Genomic DNA, 22,806 nt, shown 5'->3' on the forward strand with positions numbered 1-22,806 from the left:
AAATTATTGATTTGTTAGATCCCAACTAGTTAGGGTTGAATTTATTTTTGTTGTAATGAGATTAAGAACAAAGTTTTCATTTTAATCACTGAAATCTATCATGTAAGATTTATTCACTACATGAAATTGTTTATTTGTTAGAGCCAAACTTATTAGGATTATGAAGAGTCCTCTTTCATGACAATATTTATGAATGCTCTATTATTGCTCAAATAATTACATATTATAGAAAGGTGAAAAATATATGAGATGAAATTGAATGGTTTCTGTTTTAAAATGTGTGGAGGGAGTATAAAATCATTTTCAGTTGTGTTAAAATATTTTGGAGCACCACAAAAGTGCTTCATTTTCCTCCTAGTTAATTCCATTTCTACTATCTCAATTCTTCTAGAAGTCCTTATCCAAAGTGATCTCTTAACTATCTTGGAGGGAAATTGATTACTTGATTGGAACCCACAGATTACAATTTGATTAAGAGCAAGGGATGAGAAATCTTCACATTCTTCAATATATTCTGCAAGTTAAAATCATATCGAATAATTTCCTTTTTGTTTAATTGATATGGCAATCACTGGAGCATTTATTAGGATGTTGAGACCTTTTTCAATGAAATTTTTTCTGAAAGTTATGTTCTCAATTAAAGAAATTAAAGAAAAGGTGAAAATGATGCAATGGAAGGATTTTCTGTTTTAGTGCCTAAGAATGCCTTGCTAATGTGAAGGGCTTGGTATTTTCTTGACTCAAGATTAGTCATATTTGACTTCCTAGCATTTATTTTAATTTCATTTTTGTTGTGTTTATATTGCTATCCTTGAAGTTGGTGATCTACTATGTGTGTAATAGGAAGTATTAAATATTAAGCACTCTTAAAGGTAATATTGATGGATGACTAACTTTAAATGTCCCTACTTGACACTTTAGTATTACATGATCATGCAAAGAAATTATTAGTAATTATTAAAGGTAAGATGATTAGCGTGCAATGTTTCTTGGCTTGTCATATAATTACTACATGTTGGCCCCCAATAATATATTTGAGGCTACTTTTTGGTTGTTACTTGTGGAGCTTCCATTTGGCTCAGGAAAATATCGAGGATAAATGTCCATTGCATTGGCATTGGACATCATCAAAGAGGAATTCACCAAAATCAATAGAGGACATGGGAGAAATTGGTACAATGAGCAGATAATCGCTAGAGAAACACTGAGGCACCATAATTTCTTGTGTATTTAGATTCACTCAAAATTAACTATTCACAAAAAGTACCTTTTTTCCGAATATTTTCATGTATACAAAAATACTAAAAACAGAATTTCAGACTAGTTATTCAAACTAATAATTATCTAATAGTGATAATTTATAAATAAATTGTATAATATGATTAATATTATAGGACACAACTATAGGGTCTGACCGTTAGGGACATTGTGAAAATATATGTACACTTCTCATTGTATTAGACAATCATCTCTCATAGTGTGATATCCATCCAACAAAATGTACTCCTAGAAGCCATTATGGGATTCAAATTTTTTCTTTCAGTGGACAAGTGGTGATATATTTTCTTAGGCCTTAGTGTTCTTCTTCCCTAAGATTTTGACACTATACATAGCTAGCACCTTCAATGAACCAAGCGAGGTACTCACCTTGGAAAGTTGAATAATTTTGTCTCCAAAATCCAATATGATGTTGGATCAATCTCATGATCCTAAAAACATAGATCATAATAGCAAGGAACTTTTACTGTGGGCAAAAGAATATTGAAATTTAAGGAACATGACTCTTTTAGAACAAGCAATAAGGATATTTTTTACACTAATCTTTTTTTTTTCCATTTGTTTTCACATCTATTGCTTGATATGTTTAATATGCAACTTAGTTGGTATGATTTTTCCTAAGGTTTTGTTGAAGGTTGAATACTAAGTTCCTAAGGCGTTATTTTATATTGTGATGTTTTATTTTCTTTGTTTATACAGGTCATCTAGCCGCATAGTGGCCACTATCGAATGTTGATCTATATGTCGTATAAATCTTTTATATTCTATTTTATTTTATATTCAAGTATTCATCGTCTTTCATGTCTTATACTATAAATTGTATCTTCTTTCATTTTCAGTAGAGGAACTCAATATTAATGGTAAGAAGAAATTGAAGAAAGGGGAGAACAATAGCACTCAAGCAACAAATACAAAATGAGATAGAGAAGAGAATATGTGTAGTGATACCCTTAGGTCCAATATCTTGCATAAAACACACTCATAGAGACTGATGGTCAAGGCTTCAGAGTTGGTGAATTCACTTGCAATGCTTTGGAAACACAGTGATAATGTTTTGAAATGATGAAACAATATTTCATGTGTAAATTGTAGTCCAGTCGATATTAAGTTGGAAACTCATATTGTAATACTTAATATTTTATATAATAAAATTTATATGCTTGAAATTATTTTTATTTGCACTTGATATTATTTAGTCTTGTAATTAACATATGTAAATTTGCGTTATCATATTAGATAAACATGCACATTGTATGGCATTTTTTTAAAATTTAGTAGCAAAATCATACTAATTAATTTATGTGGATTAATAATGAACACATAAAATCAATCTAAAACTACTAAATTAGTAGTTTATATTAATTAATGATGAACACGAATAAAATGAATATATGACTAAATTAGTCGTTTATAATGACTATGAATGAAATTAAATGAAATTAATAGAAACTACTAAATCAGTCATTTATATAATGAATATGAAAATACCAAAAAAAGATAAACGACTACGGAAAATGATACATTTTTAATTAAAATGATGACTAAATTTTTCATATATACGACTATTAGTAGCTAATTCACAATATCTTATGACACAACTAAATTTAGTCATATTTCTTTGGTCATTAATTGGTTTCAAATGATGACTAAAGTTTGCATATATATGACTATTAGTAGCTAATTTACAGTATCTTATAACACAACCAACATTTTGGTCATATTTCTTTGGTCATTAATTGGTTTTCTCGAGGATTCATATAGTAATATATTTTGTTTATATTTGGTCATCAATTGCGACAATTAATGACTAAACCAATGAAAAATTTATGACCAAACTTATGACTAAATATACTACTAGATGGTAAATTGAGGAAACCAATTAATGACTAAGCTAAAAATGACTAAAAGTTGGCCACGTTATAAGATACTGTAAATTAGTTACTATTGGTCACCGACTGAAAAATGGTTGTTTATATGCAAATTTTAGTTGTTTTTTAGTAACTAATTAGTCATTTTGTACTAGTGGTCCATTAAAATTTTACCCTTGAGGATCATTGCTTTCACTGTTTGCAAATTGTGTGGAAGTGCTGCCCTTCATCTAGCCAAACGGGCACAAATGTAGATGGTCATGGAATGCTGGGAATCCACGGTATACAACTAGTGCGAGGCAGTAGTGGTAAACATGAAGGGCCAATTAACTAGGTGCAAGAATGGTAAACTAAATTTGTTTTGTTATGGTGCCATTCTCATTGCCTTTTCCCTAGATAGGGTTCCTATTCTCTAGCCACAGTAGATTCTGGAAGACAAGGGAGGTTTAAGGGATCCACGCTTGATGAGGTGGGTTGCACTGATGGCACGTCATGGAGGTGATGGTCCTATAGTGAGGTATACAACAAAGTTTTTTGACTGGCTGGGCCAGCAAATTGTTCCAATCGAGGATTTTCCATATGTCAGGATGGATTACCAAGGTGATCCTGATATCCCACTTCTAGTAGGAGCTCAGTGGGGTGATATAGGTAAGAATTTTATCATTTTGACATATTTTCAAAATTTTCAATTTTTAAGTGGTTTTTGTCTTCAGAGGCTAATTATCTGAAATGCATGTGTAGATGTGGCTCCAACCCAATCAGCTAGGATGAGACAGTACGATAGATGAGGTGAGCAACCTATAGTAGCTGCGGTAGTGAACCTAGAGGTAGATGAAAACCTGATAGAGTTGGAGCACAACCTTGAGAGGTTGACTGCCAACATCCTAAAGACCGGAGTTGATGACATTCCATGCACCTATTAGAGGCACGTAGTTTGGGTTCCAGGGCCTCTCAAACATTTTCTGCATCGATTTTCTCGTGCTATTGTGTGTTATCATGAGTATCACCATGCCTAGCTATTCTAGTTTTTAGGACCATTTTTGACTTTTTGGTGTTAGCATATTCGAAAAATAAAAGGCCATGGAGCATTATGTCCTTAGATGACATATTTTGTAGACACACCCAAACTCTATTTTAATGAAAAATCTACTACTTTTATCTATGTTTATCTCGATCAATGTATGAATGACTATTGCTTTTAATTTACAAATGTTGTAAATGTCTGTATAACACATGATTTGCTAATGCATCTGTCAATGTGTTTAAATATATTAGAATATGTTGATATTCGATATAATCAAATTTCCTTTCCAAGGGACTGACTCGTAAAAACACCCTTAACATGGTTGGACCCCTTACTTAATAGACACTATTTAAATGTAATACTACGAGCTGTGAATCTAGCCTAACGATCAAATGACAGATACAAGATGTAATGGCATCAACAAATAGCTCAATGACTGCGCTATATTTCGCTATATTATTCATTGTTTGACCGAGACATATTTCATGAATAGAGACTAGCTCGTCACTAGGTGAATAGATAACCTAGGCTGCGGAAGATAAATTTTGAGTACTACGACTAGTGCCATCAACAAATCCAATGTAAGTCATAGAAAACATCGACATCTGCAAATCAAGTGTAAAAATGAGATAAGCAAGAGAAGTAGTAAAAAATGTAAAAAACATTAATTATCACAAAAAACGGTAAATAATGTACAAATCTTAACCAAAAAATTATGCAAAATATTTCTTTAGGTAAAGACCATTTCTAGGCTTTCCCAAAGGAACACCATCGTAATCAACTAGATCATAGGCACTGTTAGCTAATACGTGTTTTATGATGTAAGGGCCATGCCACATGGGTTCGAATTTCCCTACACCTAGCTTGTCATGAGCTTGATCATAGACCAAGACTAGTTCACCTTCTGAATATGTATGAGGATTAATGTTTTAATCATATTGGGCTTTGACACATTTTTGGTAAGCTTCGCTAGCGAGTATCACATTACGGAAATTTTCATCTAGATGAGCTAAATGTACAAAGGATTCTTCGTCTGTAGAGGTAGCACGTAAAAATTCGGTAGCTAATTTAAGAGATGGAATTTCACATTAAATAGGTAATATGGCTTCCAAACCATAAACGAGTTGAAAAGGGGTAAAACCGGTCAATGTTTTTACATTAGTGCGGTAAGCCCACAGTGCTGAAAAGAGCATAGAGTGTCAGTTTCCTTTATGGATACCAACTATTCGTTTAATCATATTGGTTAAATAAATTTATTAACAGCTTCAACCTTACCATTAGCTTGTGGATAATACAAAGTAGATCTATCATGGCATAGGTCGAGTTGTACAGATAGTTCGACCATCATAAAGTTACGAAAATGACTACCATGGTCTATAACAATAGCTTGTGGGATGCTGAATCGAGAAATCACATGATTGAAAATGAAAATAGTTGTAGTTTCATCATTGTCTCTATATGTAGGCATCACCTCAACCCATTTTGTAAAGTAATCGACTGCAAGGATGATATATCCATGCCCCCTGGTCGAGTGAGGGTTATAGGTGACGAAATCGATGCCCCATTTGGAAAAAGGACCAACAACTACAATTGGGTGAAGAGGAGAGGGAGGTTCTCACATTTTGCGATCATAAATTTGGAAATTATGGAATTTGTAGACTGTAGTGATGCAGTCTTTAAACATTGACAACCAAAAATAGCTAACACATAATATATTATGGGCAGTAGCATACCCAGAAATGTGACTGCCACATGCTCGAGAGTGGAAGTCATTTAAAGTTCGGCTTCTTGAAAATTTAAAAAACTTTAGAATACAGGATCGGCACCACGGCAATAAAGAGTGTCGCCAATAATATTGTATTGTTGGGATTGGTATCGGATTCGCTGACGATCAGTTTTGGATAACTCAAGCCTAAAATGTTTTGTTTCGAGATATACAATGATGTATCCATACCACAGATCTAATGTACTAATAAGAAAGAGAGATTTGTCAGCAAAAGAATCTTCTGTTACAGTTTCTATATTAGTATGGGGAAAGTCACACAATAGTTCAATGAAAATCAAGGATTTATTTTCTTTGGATTTTTCAATTTCCAAATCAAACTCTTGTAGAATGACTATCCACTTCGAGTACTTTCCCCCTAGCAGTTGTTTCATGAGAATGTACATCATAAGGTTGCAATTTGAACTAACAGTCATTTTTCGGAGAAGTATGTAGTGACAGAATCATTGAACATCTTGCACCGCTGCCAAGGATAGCTTCTCCACATGCGCGTATTTAATCTCAGTTTTAGTGATACTTCTACTCAAATAGTAAACCACATGTTCATTGCGAGAATCATCCTCTTGGACTAACACCATCCCAATGGTGGCATCAGATGTATCTAAGTACAAAAAGTAGTCTCGATGATAATCGAGTGGATGCAAGTAAGGGTGCATTAGTTAGCGCATGCTTTAATGCATAGAAAGCTTTATCAACAATCTCATCCTAGAAAAATCGAATACCCTGTTGTAGTTCCCAGACACAACCTTGGATTGCTTACAAGACCAGTGCCTGGGCACATCTAAATTGGTGTGTCTCAATTGATTTACAAGAATATGGAGACATCACTTACGTTCTATACAAACACACACAGATATATATATATATATATATATATATATATATATATATATATATATATATATATATATATATAGATAGATAGATATATATATATATATATATATATATATATATATATATATAGGGAATGGGTTGGTTCATTTATCCAAAGAAATAAAACATGGATTTATGGTACTTCCTCACAAGTTCAGACCTTAGAAATAAGAATAAAATAGTGGAGGCTAAGTGTTTCAAGATTTTACAGCTTAATAAGCTTTTGTAGAGAATATGGGAGAGGACAAAAAAAAATGAGCAACTCATCACATAGAGTATAAGGCTTCAAGCATTGTACGCTTAACACACGGAGCTTGAGGCATTAAGGATTTCTTTACTTATTTGAGTTACAAGCAGAAATAATGGATGAAGGAAGGGTGGAATGCTATGATTCATCTCTTGCAGTTTTAAAGATATGATTTCAATAGTCCACACAGGTATATGCATAAAAAATATTGATACAAGTGAGTCTCTGATATAATTACAGGCACTTGCATTCACATATCAATATAGAGAAATATATGAGGAAGCTTGAAACATTTCTAGCAGCTATAATTTGCATGAATAAAAAGAGGAAATATCAACATAAAATGACACTAACAAGGGAACACATATTGTAATACTTGAAGGGGGAATCACCACTATTTCCTTTATATTCTAAAAAATATCTTTATTACAAAGAGATATAGTCTGAAAATAGCATGTAGTGTTTTCTATAGAATTTATGAACCTTTTATAAGTCTTGCTTTCCCCTATTTATCTAGAGAGGGGAGCAAGAACATTCATTACAACAAAATATCTCTGGCCTAGTCTCAGTTGTTGGTTCCACTAGCTGTCTCAGTCAGAGATGGCTCTATGGCCCAAAACATTATAGAATTAAAAGCCTCATTGAAAGAAGGCACATTACAGTACAACAAATAAATGAACATAATATGTAAAATATACAAATATCTCCTTGCCCATCCTATGATCATCTATGTTGTAGGAGTTGTTCTACTTAAGGTATGGCTTCCTACACTGCTTCACCAACCTCTGTTTTTTCTGCCTTTAATTCATTTGATGTTGGCTCCCAAACACATGTCACAATGGGCTTTTGCTGGATCAGCCCATCCTATGCTTTGTATGCACCACCTGTTCCTATTAAAGCGATAGTTGCAGACCCATCTAGCCCTTTAAACCTATGTTCTGCACTATCGGTGCCTTGACGTGGTGGGTAATATGTATTATAGTGTAATAGCGTAGCCTCTCAGGCATGAACCTTTTTATTCTAAAATAGGCGAAACAAGAACTTTTCATTTCCCCCTTAGCCCCCCCTTGTTATAGCTCCTCATGTGGCTTTACTCATATGATGGGGGTTGGAACTAGGGGCTTAGCCCTCAAGCACTAAGGCCTTCAGACCTGTGTCTCGAAGCCTTTTCCTTTGTATCACAAAATTCCACATATCAGCATTTTACTGTGCTTTTTCCTTAAGCCTCTTCCCGAGACACTTGCAATCGTTGATAATGCAGGATTGCGGGATCACCTAAGACATTACAATCGCATTGTAGGAGACAGGGACCCTTTACCTTTTTCCATAGCGTGGAATGACAGTCCAGACGCAAAATCCTCCTGAGGTAGAACTACTATAACATATCGCATCTGGGAGGGATTCTTGCATATCGCAATCGTAAGAACCTTTCCTTTATATTTTCCCCTTAACAACTATTATCGCCAATATATGGGGTGACGTCATCACTACCATGTGTCACCCTATGAGTAGTGACATGTGGCACCTGGAAATGGCCCCATTTCACCCCTGAAAATGTTGAAACTGGGTGACAGGTGTCATCTACCACATCATCATCAATACTTCCGCATCACTGATGATGTCATTTTCCATGTCTGCTATGAGGACCAATTAGAGTCCACAATGTGGCACCTTGGAGGAGAGAAAAAAAGGCCTACTTGGCCCTGTTTTTGCAGGCATTTCCTTTGTTAATGAATTTCGGTCCTCCTCGATGATTTTGCACTAAATCATAATATCTCAATCCCGCAATGTTATTGGGGAGGTAGCCCCTCTGTTCTTACGATCACCGATAATGTGGGATTGTGGGATGCAGGATACTACCATGTGGAGGAGAGAGAAAGGGGTGACCCAATTTTTGTTTTGTCAAGTACTTCCTTTGTTAATGGTTTTCGGCCCTCCCCCAGAAGTTTTACACTATACCACAGAATCACCCCTCGCACGGCATATTAAGCTTAGAATTGGCTAATATTCCTATCTTGCAGGACTGCGAGATGTCAGTTGTGGGATTTATTATATTTCGCCACGTGGAGGAGAGAGAAGGGGGACCGCCCACCCCTGTTTTTCATTCATTTCCTTTGTTTTTATTTTTCGGCCTCGTCAACGATGTCACACCATATCGTAAGATTGGCCCCCACACAGTCTTTTAAGTTTAGTACCATCCAATCCACGGGACTGTGGGGTCGCCGAGATTTGGGATGGATGGCCCTATGGGATTGTGAGACATGCGAGACTGTGTGAACCTGCGAGACTATGAGAAATGTGGGGTCTCCGGGATGCCCTCATACTTAGCCATTTTTTTTGGTTTTCTGAGCTTTCCAATGAAAATCTTCAACAAGCCCTAACTTCTGATCCAGGAGTCCTTTTTTGGACTTATATATACCACTAGAAAGCTTTTTTTGAGCACTAGGAAATGGAGATGGTATGATTAAGCTCTGAGATCTTATGTGGCTTGTGAAAGTGGCCTATCCACTAGTATCATGTGTATCTCCTCCACATGATACTACCATGTGGAGGAGAGAGAAAGGGGTAACCCTGAGTTGGTTTTGTTCCACATTTCCTTTGTTAAACATTTTTGGTCCTCGCCCGTCATTTCACATTATATCGCAAGATAGGCCCCCACAAGTTTTGGAGTTTACTCTGATTGCGAGATTGTTGTGACAACCAATTTTTGGGATTTAGGATTGCGGGATGCCCTCATAATTAGCCATTTTTTGGTTTTCTAAGCTTTCCAACGAAAATCTTCAACAAGCCCTAACTTCTGATCCAGGAGTCCTTTTTTGGACTTATATATACCACTAGAAAGCTTTTTTTGAGCACTAGGAAATGGAGATGGTATGATTAAGCTCTGAGATCTTATGTGGCTTGTGAAAGTGATTCCAAAATTCACTTTTCATGGGAAACCTTGACTAATTGAAATCCAAAATGCAGTGAGTGACAACATTGGCTCCAAGTGGGGACAGTGCCTTGTTGGCAAGGTGCTGAGGACTTGCAGACCAGTAGCTCTTCCTTCCATTGGGCATGGATTCATTCTTAAACAAATATAAATATGTGTGTCATGCGGAAAGAGTCGTTAGTGCGGACACAACCGACCTCCATAGAAGCAAAAGCTTTCTAGTGACAAACAAGACAAATAAAGCTACCTTTCTCTAAACATGCATTGCAAATACAAGTAATCAGGGGATCTTTAACATACCTTTAGTCCAACGCTTTGTAGTAGTCCAGCCTCCCCGATCCGGATGAGCTCCTCCTTCTCTTCGAAACCTGCATTCACTAACAAGCCAAAAGATTAAATAGCACCTGATAAACTCATAAAACAATACATATCCATCATACAGACCAAGGAGTATATGAAACAAACCATGAATAACAATCTGTTGAGAAAAAAACGTTCATTTGCATTAAAAGGTAACAAAAGGAACCATTACAACCTGAGCCTTGGTGTTGTGCAAGTCCCTCCTAGGGTCCAGCAAGAGTTTTCCTTTACTTTGATCAGATCACCCACTCTCAAATAAGGCTAGGAAAGGATGGGAATCTCTCCTCTCAAGCTTTACAAGGGAGTCCTAATTCCAGCAGCATCTACCCTTAGGAATGTTCAGCTTTCAACCTCCCTCCCTTTGGCCCAATGCCTGTATTTATAGTGTTCTAGAAGAAGTTATTCAGGTACACCATCAATGGGATAAGCCCCTCTTTGGATGGGATAGCTCCCCTCTTGATGGGATAAGTTCCTCTTTGGTAGGGATACATGAACCATCTGGAGGCGCTTCATACACGTCAAACAAGCTTCTAGAATGCTCTAGAAATGACCACAAGTAACCTTTTTGGAGTGAAACTTGTGCCTTTTGACCTTTACAGGAGTACACACCCATTGCTTTACATACACAGCGTACAAGTACGCAGGTATTGTGAACTTGGAGTGCGTACACGCAGGTAAGGCTAAGAGAAACTACGTACCCAGAGATATATAGATTTTTAATGACTTTCTCTCTTTCTTGGAGTTTGACATGGAGAGCAGAGGTATGAGGCTTGCCAAGGAGGATAGTATGACAGTTGATGGAGCCATACTAACTGCAAATAGTCATGGTGACAAATTTTAGTGTAACAGATTTCCCCCTAAAGTGTGAAGCCTGTAGTAGATTAAGGTTTCATATCATCTAGGAAGGGTGAAGTACTTTATCATTTCAAGGATTATCTTGTGGAGAGCCCAGTCGGAACCTGCAAGTATTCAACGCAAAATACATATATATATGATCATATCATCGCTGGGGTAGGCATTCCCATACTCAGATTGAAAACTTTAACTAATTGACTATCTACTGCTCTGATACATGAATGATTCTACAGTACATCATAATCATAGACTTTTGTAGACACAGTATGGACGCAGCCATCTGTTTATGATTAGTCTATTGTATAATGAATACAAAACTCCTCGCAGCCTGGATGGTGGAAACTAGATCCAGGGTCTTCATTTCTACTTCCTGAACAGGTACGATTCTATCCATGTGAATAAATGAGTTGATGTCGAACATGGTAGAAACCACTTGATTACCAGTCAATGATGTAAACTGTTAACAAGCGTGAGAGAGACCACCAGTGATGTCAATGGTTCTCAAAGTACCCAGTACAATCCATGAGATGTGAATGAATGAGTTGAAGTCGAACATTTCACGGAGTCCTTTGATCGAAAGTCAATGATGTAAACTATCGTCAAAGGCAAGAAACCTGCCATTGATGCATGCAGACTTCAAGGTACTGACGATTCCTAGGTCATCTTTCTAGATAATGTGTTGATGTCGATAGAAAGCGACCCGTCGCAGGCAAGCCCACAACACGAAATCATAGATCAAGTTGAAGAAATGTAGCTGTAAGGACTGACTCAGGGATGGTCAAAATGGATGGCGAGTATTTTGCAGATGAATGTTTATTGCAGAGACCTCTTGAACAAATAACGACACGACAGATGGCTTGGTGACATTTGACCCAAAGTTAATACCCGGCTAAAGACTTTCAATGTGGTTTGATCAACTGTGAGGCAAAGGATTTCCCAACCCAGGTGAGTGAAAAGTGTCATGTTCAAGAGTGGTAATAAGGCTTCTTCTGAGACAAAGGATAACAAACGGGCTCATTTTTTTCTCTTTTCCCCCACCATTTCTAGCAAGTACCTCTTTATTTTTTACAAGCTTGAGGAGGATAACATATGCTTGATTATAAGCTCATCCTTCGGATGAGTCCAACTTAGTTTTGATTCGAACCCTAAGAAGGAGTGGTCCGTTCCTGTTTGTAATCGAACAGGTCCTTTACTGTGAAATTTTAACGAGTCCAGTATAGGAGAAACTCGGCGTTTTTCATTTTTAGAGAGTCTGAAAAACTTAAGAAGACTCCAGGTTGAACTTTTTCGTAAAGTTGTGTCTCCCAAGCCCGAAAAAGTATAAAATAATACTTGAGAGAACCGCTTAGTCTTGCGACCAAGGAGTACTTTCATGATTAGTGCCTCTGACCTGAAAAGTAAAAAGTGATCAAGGACACGTCGTTTTATTTCCGTATCGAGTTTGAAACGACAAAAACCCGACAATCTTTTCCTGTTTTTACGGTCAGAAAAGAGCTATAAGGGGACCGTCTTTTAATTCCGTTTTAACGAGTGTAAAAGAAACGCTCGGCAATATTTTCATGTTTTAGGAGTCAGAAAAGGGCTTAAAATATGACTCTGACATTTTGGTTTGTGAAAAATGATAATTTTCCCTGAAAGTCCTTTTGTCCTGCACAAAAACGACACATTACTCATACCTGTTTAAGATAAGAAAAAATGCATTGAGAAATATCCTTCCATGGTGAAAAATAAACAAATTTAGCATTCATTTATCCAAAAAACCTATAAAAAGACCTTTTACCATGTCATTTTTACCATTTTACTGTTGAAGGAGAGAAAAGGGCTTTTGGCAAGAAACTTCCTGTGGACTTTGCGGAGAATCCGACCGTTGGAATCGAGTGCCGTCTCTTTCAGGTATTTCACAACATCCTCCTCTTTGTTTTCATCCGTTTAGAATTTCATTTTAAGCCCTATTTTGATTTTTTGAGGGCTTTGGGGTTTTAGGATCCGCCTTTCGGGGTACGCAGGTGCCCCATGGGCGACCTGCGTACCCCGACATTTTCGTTCATGGAAAAATGGCAGGAGTACGCAGCCTACCTTCAGAACAGTTGTGTCCATACGCTCTGTTTCTGAACGCGAGGTCCGTACTCTGCGCAAAGCAATTTCAAAACCCCAAATCTCAAAACTAAACCATTAATTTTTGATTTAATGAATTCTAATGAATGTTTTCTGGTGTGTAGATTGCCCACCATGCTTGATTGGCGCGAAAGAGAACACGAAGATGTCGATTTGGCCACAATATATCATCAACCCTCCATTGACGCTTTGAAGGCATGCGGTCTCTACAAATACTAGGCCATACCTGGCATGAGGGCCCAGGTGCGATTTTAGAATGGCTGGTTGAAAGGTGGAATGTTCAGGATCAATGCTTCTACATCGGAGGGCACCAGCTCGAGATAGAGACCTCTGACATATATTTTCTCACTGGTTTGCCTAATAGGGGCGAGCAACTGACTCTCTCCGGGACCAGGCCGGGTGGCCAATCCCTTGCTAGCCTCCGGCTAGAATGGTGCAACAATCAAAACCAGGAGAAAGGGATAGAAATCAAATACATATCCCTGCCTGAACTTATGGTAATTGCCTTTACAGTTACCAGACTTTGCGGCGCAGCTGCTTTGCATATTGCCACCGGGTCCCAAATGCGGATGGTGATAGATTGCTACCGAGGCACCATTTTCAATTGGTGTGACGCTGTGTTGGCCAATATGAAGGTCCAACTGACTAGGGCAAAGAACGGGCAATTAAAGACCTTTGGGTATGGGCCTCTAGTTGTGAGCTTTGCCCTAGAGAGGGTTTCGATGCTGATCCCACAGCATCTCACTGTTCCAGCTGGGCCTCCTCGGGAGCCAAAGTTGATGCGATGGGTTGCGGTGATGGCCCGGCATCCTGATGAGGGAGCGGGAGTTGTTCGATTTCCTGCGGGTTACTTTCACTGGTTGGAGGACCAGGTCTTTGCGATTCAGGACTTTCCTTACGCCGGAGTAGATTTTCGCGGTGATCCGGACATGGTTCTTCCACAGGGAGAACAATGGGACGACAGAGGTATTTCATTTTCACAAGTTTTTTAAATTATTTACTTTTTTGTTTTGTTTTTTATATCGTCTCAAAACTGACAGTGACAAATTTCAAAATGCAGATGTAGGTCCACAGCGTCTGGCCAATCTCTGGCCATTCGAGAGAAGAGTACCAGTTGCACCAGCACCGGCCCCACAGGATGCGGCCGAAGAGACCTTAGCCGAGCTGGAACAGGACCTAGAGCGTCTCACGGTGGACATACCAGAGACGACTATAGACGATATTCCTATCCGACTTCAACGCTATGTGGTCGCAGTCCCAGGACCTTTCAGGAGGTTCCTGTGTAGGGTAGCGCGGGCAGTGGTGTCGTATAGAGAGCACCACCAGTGATTGGCTAATCACTTTTTGTAGACACATGTGACATTTTTGGTTTTTTGTACTTATCATTTTTGCCGATCATAAGGTGTTTTTCAACCTATGATCGAAGACGATGTATATTTTTGACACACTCCTATCTATATATATATCATTATTACCGGCTTATCTTGTTAAACATGTATTATGAAATGTTTTTAAATTTACATTTATGATTATCGCAAATGTCTGTCTAACATTCGAGAAGCAATTGCATCTGCTAATGTATTTAATGACCTTGGAATATGCTGATATTCAATGTAATCAAATTCACGTTCCAAGAGGCGCACTCTCAAAAATAATCTTAATAACACTGGATTTCTAATGGCATATACTCTATTAAGTTGTAATACAACGAGTTCAGAATCTAACCTTACTATCAAACTCCGAATCCCAAATGAAATAGATTCAGATAATAACTCAATCACTGCACTGTATTCTGCAATGTTGTTTTTTGTTTGACCGAGGCTCACCCCATGCATAGAAACTAACTCGTCAGAGGGCGAATAGATAACCCAAGCCGCGGAAGAGATATTCCGTGTACTATGACAAGCACCATCAGCAAATCCAATGTACGTTTGGAGAGGCGTCAACATCTGCAATATCAAGAGTAAAACCAAGATAAGCCAGAAAAACGACGAAAAACACACTCTCTAAGCTAAGCACATTGTCTATACTAACAAACACACCAGCTAGAAAGAAAAACTAACCTAACTAAATCTCCATACCCATCATTTAAGCATAATACATCTTTAGGTAAAGTCCATTTCTGGGCTTACCCAAAGAGTCCCCATCAAAATCTACCAGCTCATAGGCCCCTTTTGCTAGCTTTCACTTGACAATGTAGGGCCCATGCCACATAGGAACGAATTTACCAGCACCCAATTTATCGTTAGCTTGATCATATAATAGCACTAGGTCTCCTTCCAAAAAATTACGAGGGGTCACGTTGTGATCATACTGAGCTTTAATCCTTTTTGCGTGAGTCTCGATTGCCAATGCAGCGTCACGTCGAGTCTCATCTAATTTAGCTAAGTATAATAGATGCTTCTCCTCTTCGGAAGTAGCTGGAAGTAATTCGATAGCCATTTGAAGTGATGGGATTTCGCATTCAATGGGCAACACTACTTCCAAACCATAAACTAGTTGGAAATGAGTGAACCCTGTTGATGTTTTCACTGAGGTTCGGTACGCCCAAAGCGCTGAAAATAATATGTTGTGCCAATTCAACCGATGAATACCAATGATTCGTCAGATCATGATAACTAGAACTTTGTTGATGGACTCAACCAAATCGTTTCCTTGGGGATAATAAGGAGTAGAACTATCATGACGCAAACCAAGCTGGCTTGTAAGTTCTGTCATCATAATGTTTCGAAAATGGCGCCCATGGTTAGTGATTATCGCTTGTTAAGACGTAAGTCGATACCTACACCCAACGGTTTATTACCATTATTTCCAGCTAATAACCCATGTTCAATGGGTTGAGGAGATGCTCCCGCAAAGGTACCAGAAAGTGACTGATACCCAGAGGGAACAAAAGGACCGCCGTACAAGAAAGATTCAGGAGATTGAGTGAACACGGACGACTGACCAGACATATTTACAAGAGTATAAATACCTCCGGGTGGAAAAGGAGTTCGAGGTGGAGAAAAACTTATCCCTAAGTTGTCTAAATAATTGGTTAACGAAAGGTACCAAGTAGTACTTCTAGGAGGACTGTAAAAGATAGATTCATGCTCTCTTAGATCAATAGTAGGTTGATCTTCAAGGATAGATACGCCCAATTCTTCCTCTGGAGCAAGTTCTTCAATAGCTATCAAACCAGCAGGAAGATTTTCGGTGATGACTCTCTCTACCCTAGTTGAATCAGGTGCACTAGAAGTTGGAGTAACAGGTTCAGATACTTCATGTTCTTCGCCTATATCACTAGTAGATGAAAAACTACCAGCAAGGTCAGAAACTGCAACTGCTTCGGGATTATAACCTGTTTCTAGACCTTGGTAATCTGGATGGACTACCAACGATGATTCTCCTTCTTCAGGTGAACCTACTTTACTGCCACTAGGAGTTACAAGGACCTTTAAACCTTCGTAATGACTCGGGACCTCTTCAGGAGGTTCGCCCCGCAATCTACGGGACTTCCTCAACAAATCGGCCACGGTAACAATCTCAGGAGACTTGCCCCGAAGTCTACGGGACTGTCTCGGTAATTCAGCCACAGTTAAAAACTTTTAACTACTGCACACGCAAACAAAGTAAAATCTCAAAGCAAACCACCTAAAGTCTCTAAAGAACCAAACAAATTTGAATCACACGCCTAAAGAATCTAGGGCGTCAAACCATACACAAACAGTAGCCTTCCGGACCGAAAACACAAGTTGGAGATGAAACCCAACATTGCCGAATTCAGTACAGAAGTGGTGGGCGGAACAGTTACCCCGGCAACCTGCTTAATGAATAGACCGGCACAAGTTCCTCCACTTTAACCGTCTCGAGTGAAGTGAACCCCCCGGAAAATCCAAGTGAGTCTAGCCGACGTCTGCTCCAGGTACAGTGGGATCTTCCCTCCACCGTCACCTCGGTAGAATCCTAAAGATAATGGTCACTAAGTTTACCAACAGCAACAAATGCACCTGGGGGAACAGTCTACACTCCGACAGCACGCAAGGGCAGAGTATCAAGCTCAATCCCCTTGCCGGCTCCTTGACAATAATCTAAGGTTTACCGACAAGTGACCCCTGGCTCCTCGACAATGGTTAATCCGAGGTTTACCGTTTGTAATACATGGGTGTCTGGCGTCGTTCCCAACGAGGGAGGATTGATCCTCTCACTGGTTCGGACATGAGCTCGTGCTTCTCCTTTAAGAAGAGCTTTCCCAGAGTACAAATGAAACAGTTGGATTTATCCTACCACAAGATGAGCTACTTGTTTGGTTTTGCTGTCTTGGAGAGTTAATTACTCTCCTACTCCAAGACACTAGCCTAATCTATATTGGTGTTTCAGAGCCCTAGTAAATAAAAGTTACTAAGTCGATTTTACTTTAAGCGTTTATTTTTTATGGCTTTTTTAAGACAAAAGGTAGTGGAGATGAAACTGATGGTGTGTAGACTCGACCGAAATCCACTAAAAAGATGCACTTAGGATGATTTATACTAATTTTTCCTTTTTCAATGAATTCCCTAGCTAAGAGAGTTGGAGAATGCAAACTTGATATAAAAACAACTTTCTTGGCAATGAAAAACAAAGAAACAAACTCTTTATCTTTTCAAAACATACGACACATGACCACTAATCACGTCATGAAAATTCCTTTTTCTTTCAAAGACAAAAATGCTACCAAAGCAAACTTTCCTTCAAAAGATATTTTTGTATTTTTTCCTAATTAATAAAGCATGTAAAACTTACTTTAATAAAAATCAAAGTTAAAAAAAACTATGGCAATCAAATCAACTCAATTTCACTCAAAAGCAAATCTAAGAGAAATAAATATAAAAGTAAATCTAATGAGTCAAAAGCTTACTAAAGATGATTCCTGGATGTTTTACTCAGTCAAAATGTAACTAAGGACTAGTTAATGCAGAACCAAAAACTAGTCAAAAACAAAAATCGAAATCTTTTTGTTCTTTTCTCAAGAATAAAATTCAAAGTTCAAACAACAAACTTTTTCGAGATTCGCAAAGAGAAGACACAAAGGTAGGTCTCTCACAAGGGTGATTTTTATGACAGGCCCGACTCCTAAGAGGACTGAACAAAACCAAGGAGATCCAAAGTTTGACAACCTCTAACGCCAAAGTCACTACAGGACCAGTTAAAAATCAAACCCTAAGGCAAAACCCCTATGAATTTTACTAAAACCCTCGACACTGACGAAACAAGCTTAGGTGAAGATTTATGGCAGAAAATTAGTGGATCTGGGCAGAAAAACAAATTAAAAACAAAATGTAAAAGGCAAAAAAAAGGAAAATGAAATTTTCTTAGTTTTGACAGGGGTACGCAGGTGACCTGTTTGCACAGGTGCGGGTACGCTCTGTGCACAAAGCGACAGTGCGTACAGGTACGCACTGTGCTCAACTCAGAGGCTGCGTACTTCTAGCAAAACAAAGAAAAACTAAAATCTAATTTAACCCTAAGCTAGCCCACCCAAATACACAGTCAAACAGCCAAAAACTAGAAAATAAATAACTTTTCTCAGATCAAAAGTTCATACAAAGGAAAAAACATTCACATCAATGGATTCCCCAGCGGAGTCGCCATTTTGTCATGCGGAAAGAGTCGTTAGTGCGGACACAACCGACCTCCCTAGAAGCAAAAGCTTTCTAGTGACAAACAAGACAAATAAAGCTACCTTTCTCTAAACATGCATTGCAAATACAAGTAATCAGGGGATCTTTAACATACCATTAGTCCAACGCTTTGTAGTAGTCCAGCCTCGCCGATCCAGATGAGCTCCTCCTTCTCTTCGAAACCTGCATTCACTAACAAGCCAAAAGATTAAATAGCACCTGATAAACTCATAAAACAATACATATCCATCATACAGACCAAGGAGTATATGAAACAAACCATGAATAACAATCTGTTGAGAAAAAAAAGTTCATTTGCATTAAAAGGTAACAAAAGGAACCATTACAACCTGAGCCTTGGTGTTGTGCAAGTCCCTCCTAGGGTCCAGCAAGAGTTTTCCTTTACTTTGATCAGATCACCCACTCTCAAATAAGGCTAGGAAAGGATGGGAATCTCTCCTCTCAAGCTTTACAAGGGAGTCCTAATTCCAGCAACATCTACCCTTACGAATGTTCAGCTTTCAACCTCCCTCCCTTTGGCCCAATGCCTGTATTTATAGTGTTCTAGAGGAAGTTATTCAGGTCCACCATCAATGGGATAAGCCCCTCTTTGGATGGGATAGCTCCCCTCTTGATGGGATAAGTTCCTCTTTGGTAGGGATACATGAACCATCTGGAGGTGCTTCATACACGTCAAACAAGCTTCTAGAATGCTCTAGAAATGACCACAAGTAACTTTTTTGGAGTGAAACTTGCGCCTTTTGACCTTTACAGGAGTACGCACCCATTGCTTTACATACAGAGCGTACAAGTACGCAGGTATTGTGAACTTGGAGTGCGTACATGCAGGTAAGGCTAAGAGAAACTGCGTACCCAGAGATATATAGATTTTTAATGACTTTCTCTCTTTCTTGGAGTTTGACATGGAGAGCAAAGGTATGAGGCTTGCCAAGGAGGATAGTATGACAGTTGATGGAGCCATACTAACTGCAAATAGTCATGGTGACAAATTTTAGTGTAACAATGTGAAAAAGGACTTTTTTGATAATATACTGAAAAATTCAAATAACAATTTCAACACACATCGGATATTTATAATGAGCAAGAGACATATATCTCTAATTTTGAAAATAAAACTTTAGGAACTGACCATTTACAGGAAGTTCCAACGATTCACCATCTAAGTTTTCCATAATGTAAGTGTTATTTCCCCTTTCTTCTGCAATCTTGAAGGGATTGAACCATAGTGGATCAAACTTCCCATGTTTTCCTTTGTCTTCTCATCGGACATCCCACCTTAGAACTAAATCTCCCAACTGAAGAGGTCTATCGTTAGCCTTCTTGTCAAACAAATATTTCATCCTTTACTGGTAGTTTGACAATTTGGTCCCCACCTGCTCTCTGTTCTCGTGCAGCTTCACCAGCTAATTTATCCTTCTAGTCAAGGCGCTTGGCTCTTCCTCAGCTTCTTATAGAAACTTAGCTACTAACGTTGCTAATTGGATCGAGAAGACTACAACCTTGTCATATACTAGCTCAAAAGGTGATTTCCCAGTGGATTGTTTGGGCATTACACGATTAGCCCATAGAGAAAACTTCAGTTGGGAGTCCTAGTTCCTTTGATTTTCAGTGATGGTCTTCTTTAGAACCCTCACCACAGTTTTATTAGAAGACTCAACCAAGTCATTCCCTTGAGGGTAGTATGTAGTGGAGTGTCCAATAATGATATTGAATTTATGGCAAAAGTTGGTGAACTTGGTAGATTTGAAGACTTGTGCATTATTAGTGATGATTTTAAAAGGACACCCAAAGTGGGATAGTATGGTTTCTTTCCTGAATTTTATCACCACTTAGTGAGTAGCATTTCTTACTGGGATAGCCTCTACCACCTTGGTGAAATAGTTTGTGGCTATTAAAATCTATTTGTGTTGGCCACTAGATGGGGGGTTTATTTCTCCATTGAATTCCAATCCACACTTTCTAAAAGGCTCCTCTACGTGCACAGGAATCAGGGGGAGAGAAGGAATCTTCTGTCTTTCACCAAACAATTGTCATTTTTGGCACGACCTGACCTGAGAATAAAATTATCCAAATAGCGTGGGCCAGTAGAATCATGCCTTGAAGATTTTGTGTGTTGTTGCCTTCCAACTGTAGTGTCCTCCGTAGACTCCCCCATGGAAATCCTCAATCACTTGATGGGTTTCTCCTTCTACCAAACATAGCATTAATACTACCACCGGGTCCTTCCAATAGAGCAGTCGGTTCGATATAATGTATTTATGTGCCTGCAATCTCAGACTCTGTTATTTAGATCTATCCTTCCTAACGGGCATCTTAGGAATAAGAGGTAATGGACAATGTTCTTATACCTAGGTGATCCCTCATATTTGGCATAGATCTTCTACTCAACTGTTTTAATTCTGCTCTGGTGATCCTCTGGTTTGCCTTCCTCTGTGATCAGGATTATCCCTAGAGCTTGTTAGTTGGATTTAGATAAAATCTTTTCCAACCCCTAGCCTTTGATGAGCTTGGAAGGCTTTATTTCTAGCTCATATTCTTTTATTTTAGCTATCCATATGCCCCTCTTTCCTTCATTGTCTCGCTGCACCTGGATGTCCTTGACTGTAGTCGCTGGGACGAACGTTGTGATTCCTTATTACAACACATACATGCAGAATTACTTCAGCACCTTGACTAGTGCATAGGCCTATTTCTCCAATATATTATACTTCAGCTCAACATCCCTTAGGCCTTGGCTGAAAAAGGAAATGGGCTACTCGAAACCTTCTTTATTTTCTGTAATAATACAAAAACAATGGTATGTGGAGAGGCAAAAGAAAAGATGTAGAAAGGCACTGAATAGTCGGGGATGGCTGGCACTGGGGCCTCAGCCAAAGCTTATTTGATCCTAGTGAAATAATCACGGGAGACAAAGATCCAGTTAAGTTCATTCTCCTTCTTGAGCATGTTTGTGATACCTTTAACTACCTCAACATAGTTGGGTATGAATCTCCTTAAGAAATTTATCCTCCCCAAAAAGGCTTTGATTTCTCTCTTGTTTCTAGGTAAGGGAATAAGTTTGATGGCTTTAACTCATTCAGGATCAATCTTTACTCCTTCCTGCACTACTATGTGTTGAAGTAGCTTCCCCTCACTCAGGGTGAACTAAGATTTCTTAGGATTCAAAGAGAGGCCATACCTTCTGCACTTCTCAAAGGTAAGATTTAAATGGAGGATATGCTCTTCATCAGTCTTAGAAAAGACGGTGATGTCATCTAAGTAGACTACCACAAATTTATCTTGCTCCACAACGAAAGCTATGTTTGTAACTCTCTGAAATGTGGCCCCTACATTTATCGACCCGAATGGCATGTAGGCGTACATGAATGTTCCCCACGGTGTGGTGAAAGAACTCTTTTTCTGGTCCTCAGGGTGGAATTCCCATTGGTTATATCTGAAAAATCTATTCATCATGGACATTTTGGCTGCACCTACTACCTTTTGCAATATATTATCCATCTTGGGTAGAGGGTAGTTATCTTTTACATATGCCTTGTTTAAATTCTGGAAGTCCACGCATAGCCTTATCTCTCTGTTCTTTTTCCGGAGAGGTACAAAATTATCTACTCACTCAGAGAATCTTAAAGGTGCTATGATCTTAGCCTGCAACAACTTCCTTACCTCCTTCTCAATGGAGGAGAGTAAGAGTGGATTTATCTGTTTGAGTTTCTATTTACATGGATTTATCCCACTCTTCAAAGGAATCTTATGTTGAATAGTATTTGTATCAAACGATTTCAAATCATAATAAGACCAAGCAAATACATCT

The 22,806-nt window shown here is 38.4% G+C and overlaps 1 pseudogene; it reads left to right on the forward strand.

The window, feature by feature from the left end:
* Positions 1 to 22,806, forward strand: part of LOC149263095 (ferritin-2, chloroplastic-like) — a 133,431-nt pseudogene that overhangs the window by 35,682 nt on the left and 74,943 nt on the right.

Source organism: Pinus tabuliformis, chromosome 6 (genome assembly GCF_031772625.1).
Source record: "Pinus tabuliformis cultivar Carrire ecotype Pingquan chromosome 6, CPIR1, whole genome shotgun sequence".
Classification (NCBI taxonomy): Eukaryota; Viridiplantae; Streptophyta; class Pinopsida; order Pinales; family Pinaceae; genus Pinus; species Pinus tabuliformis.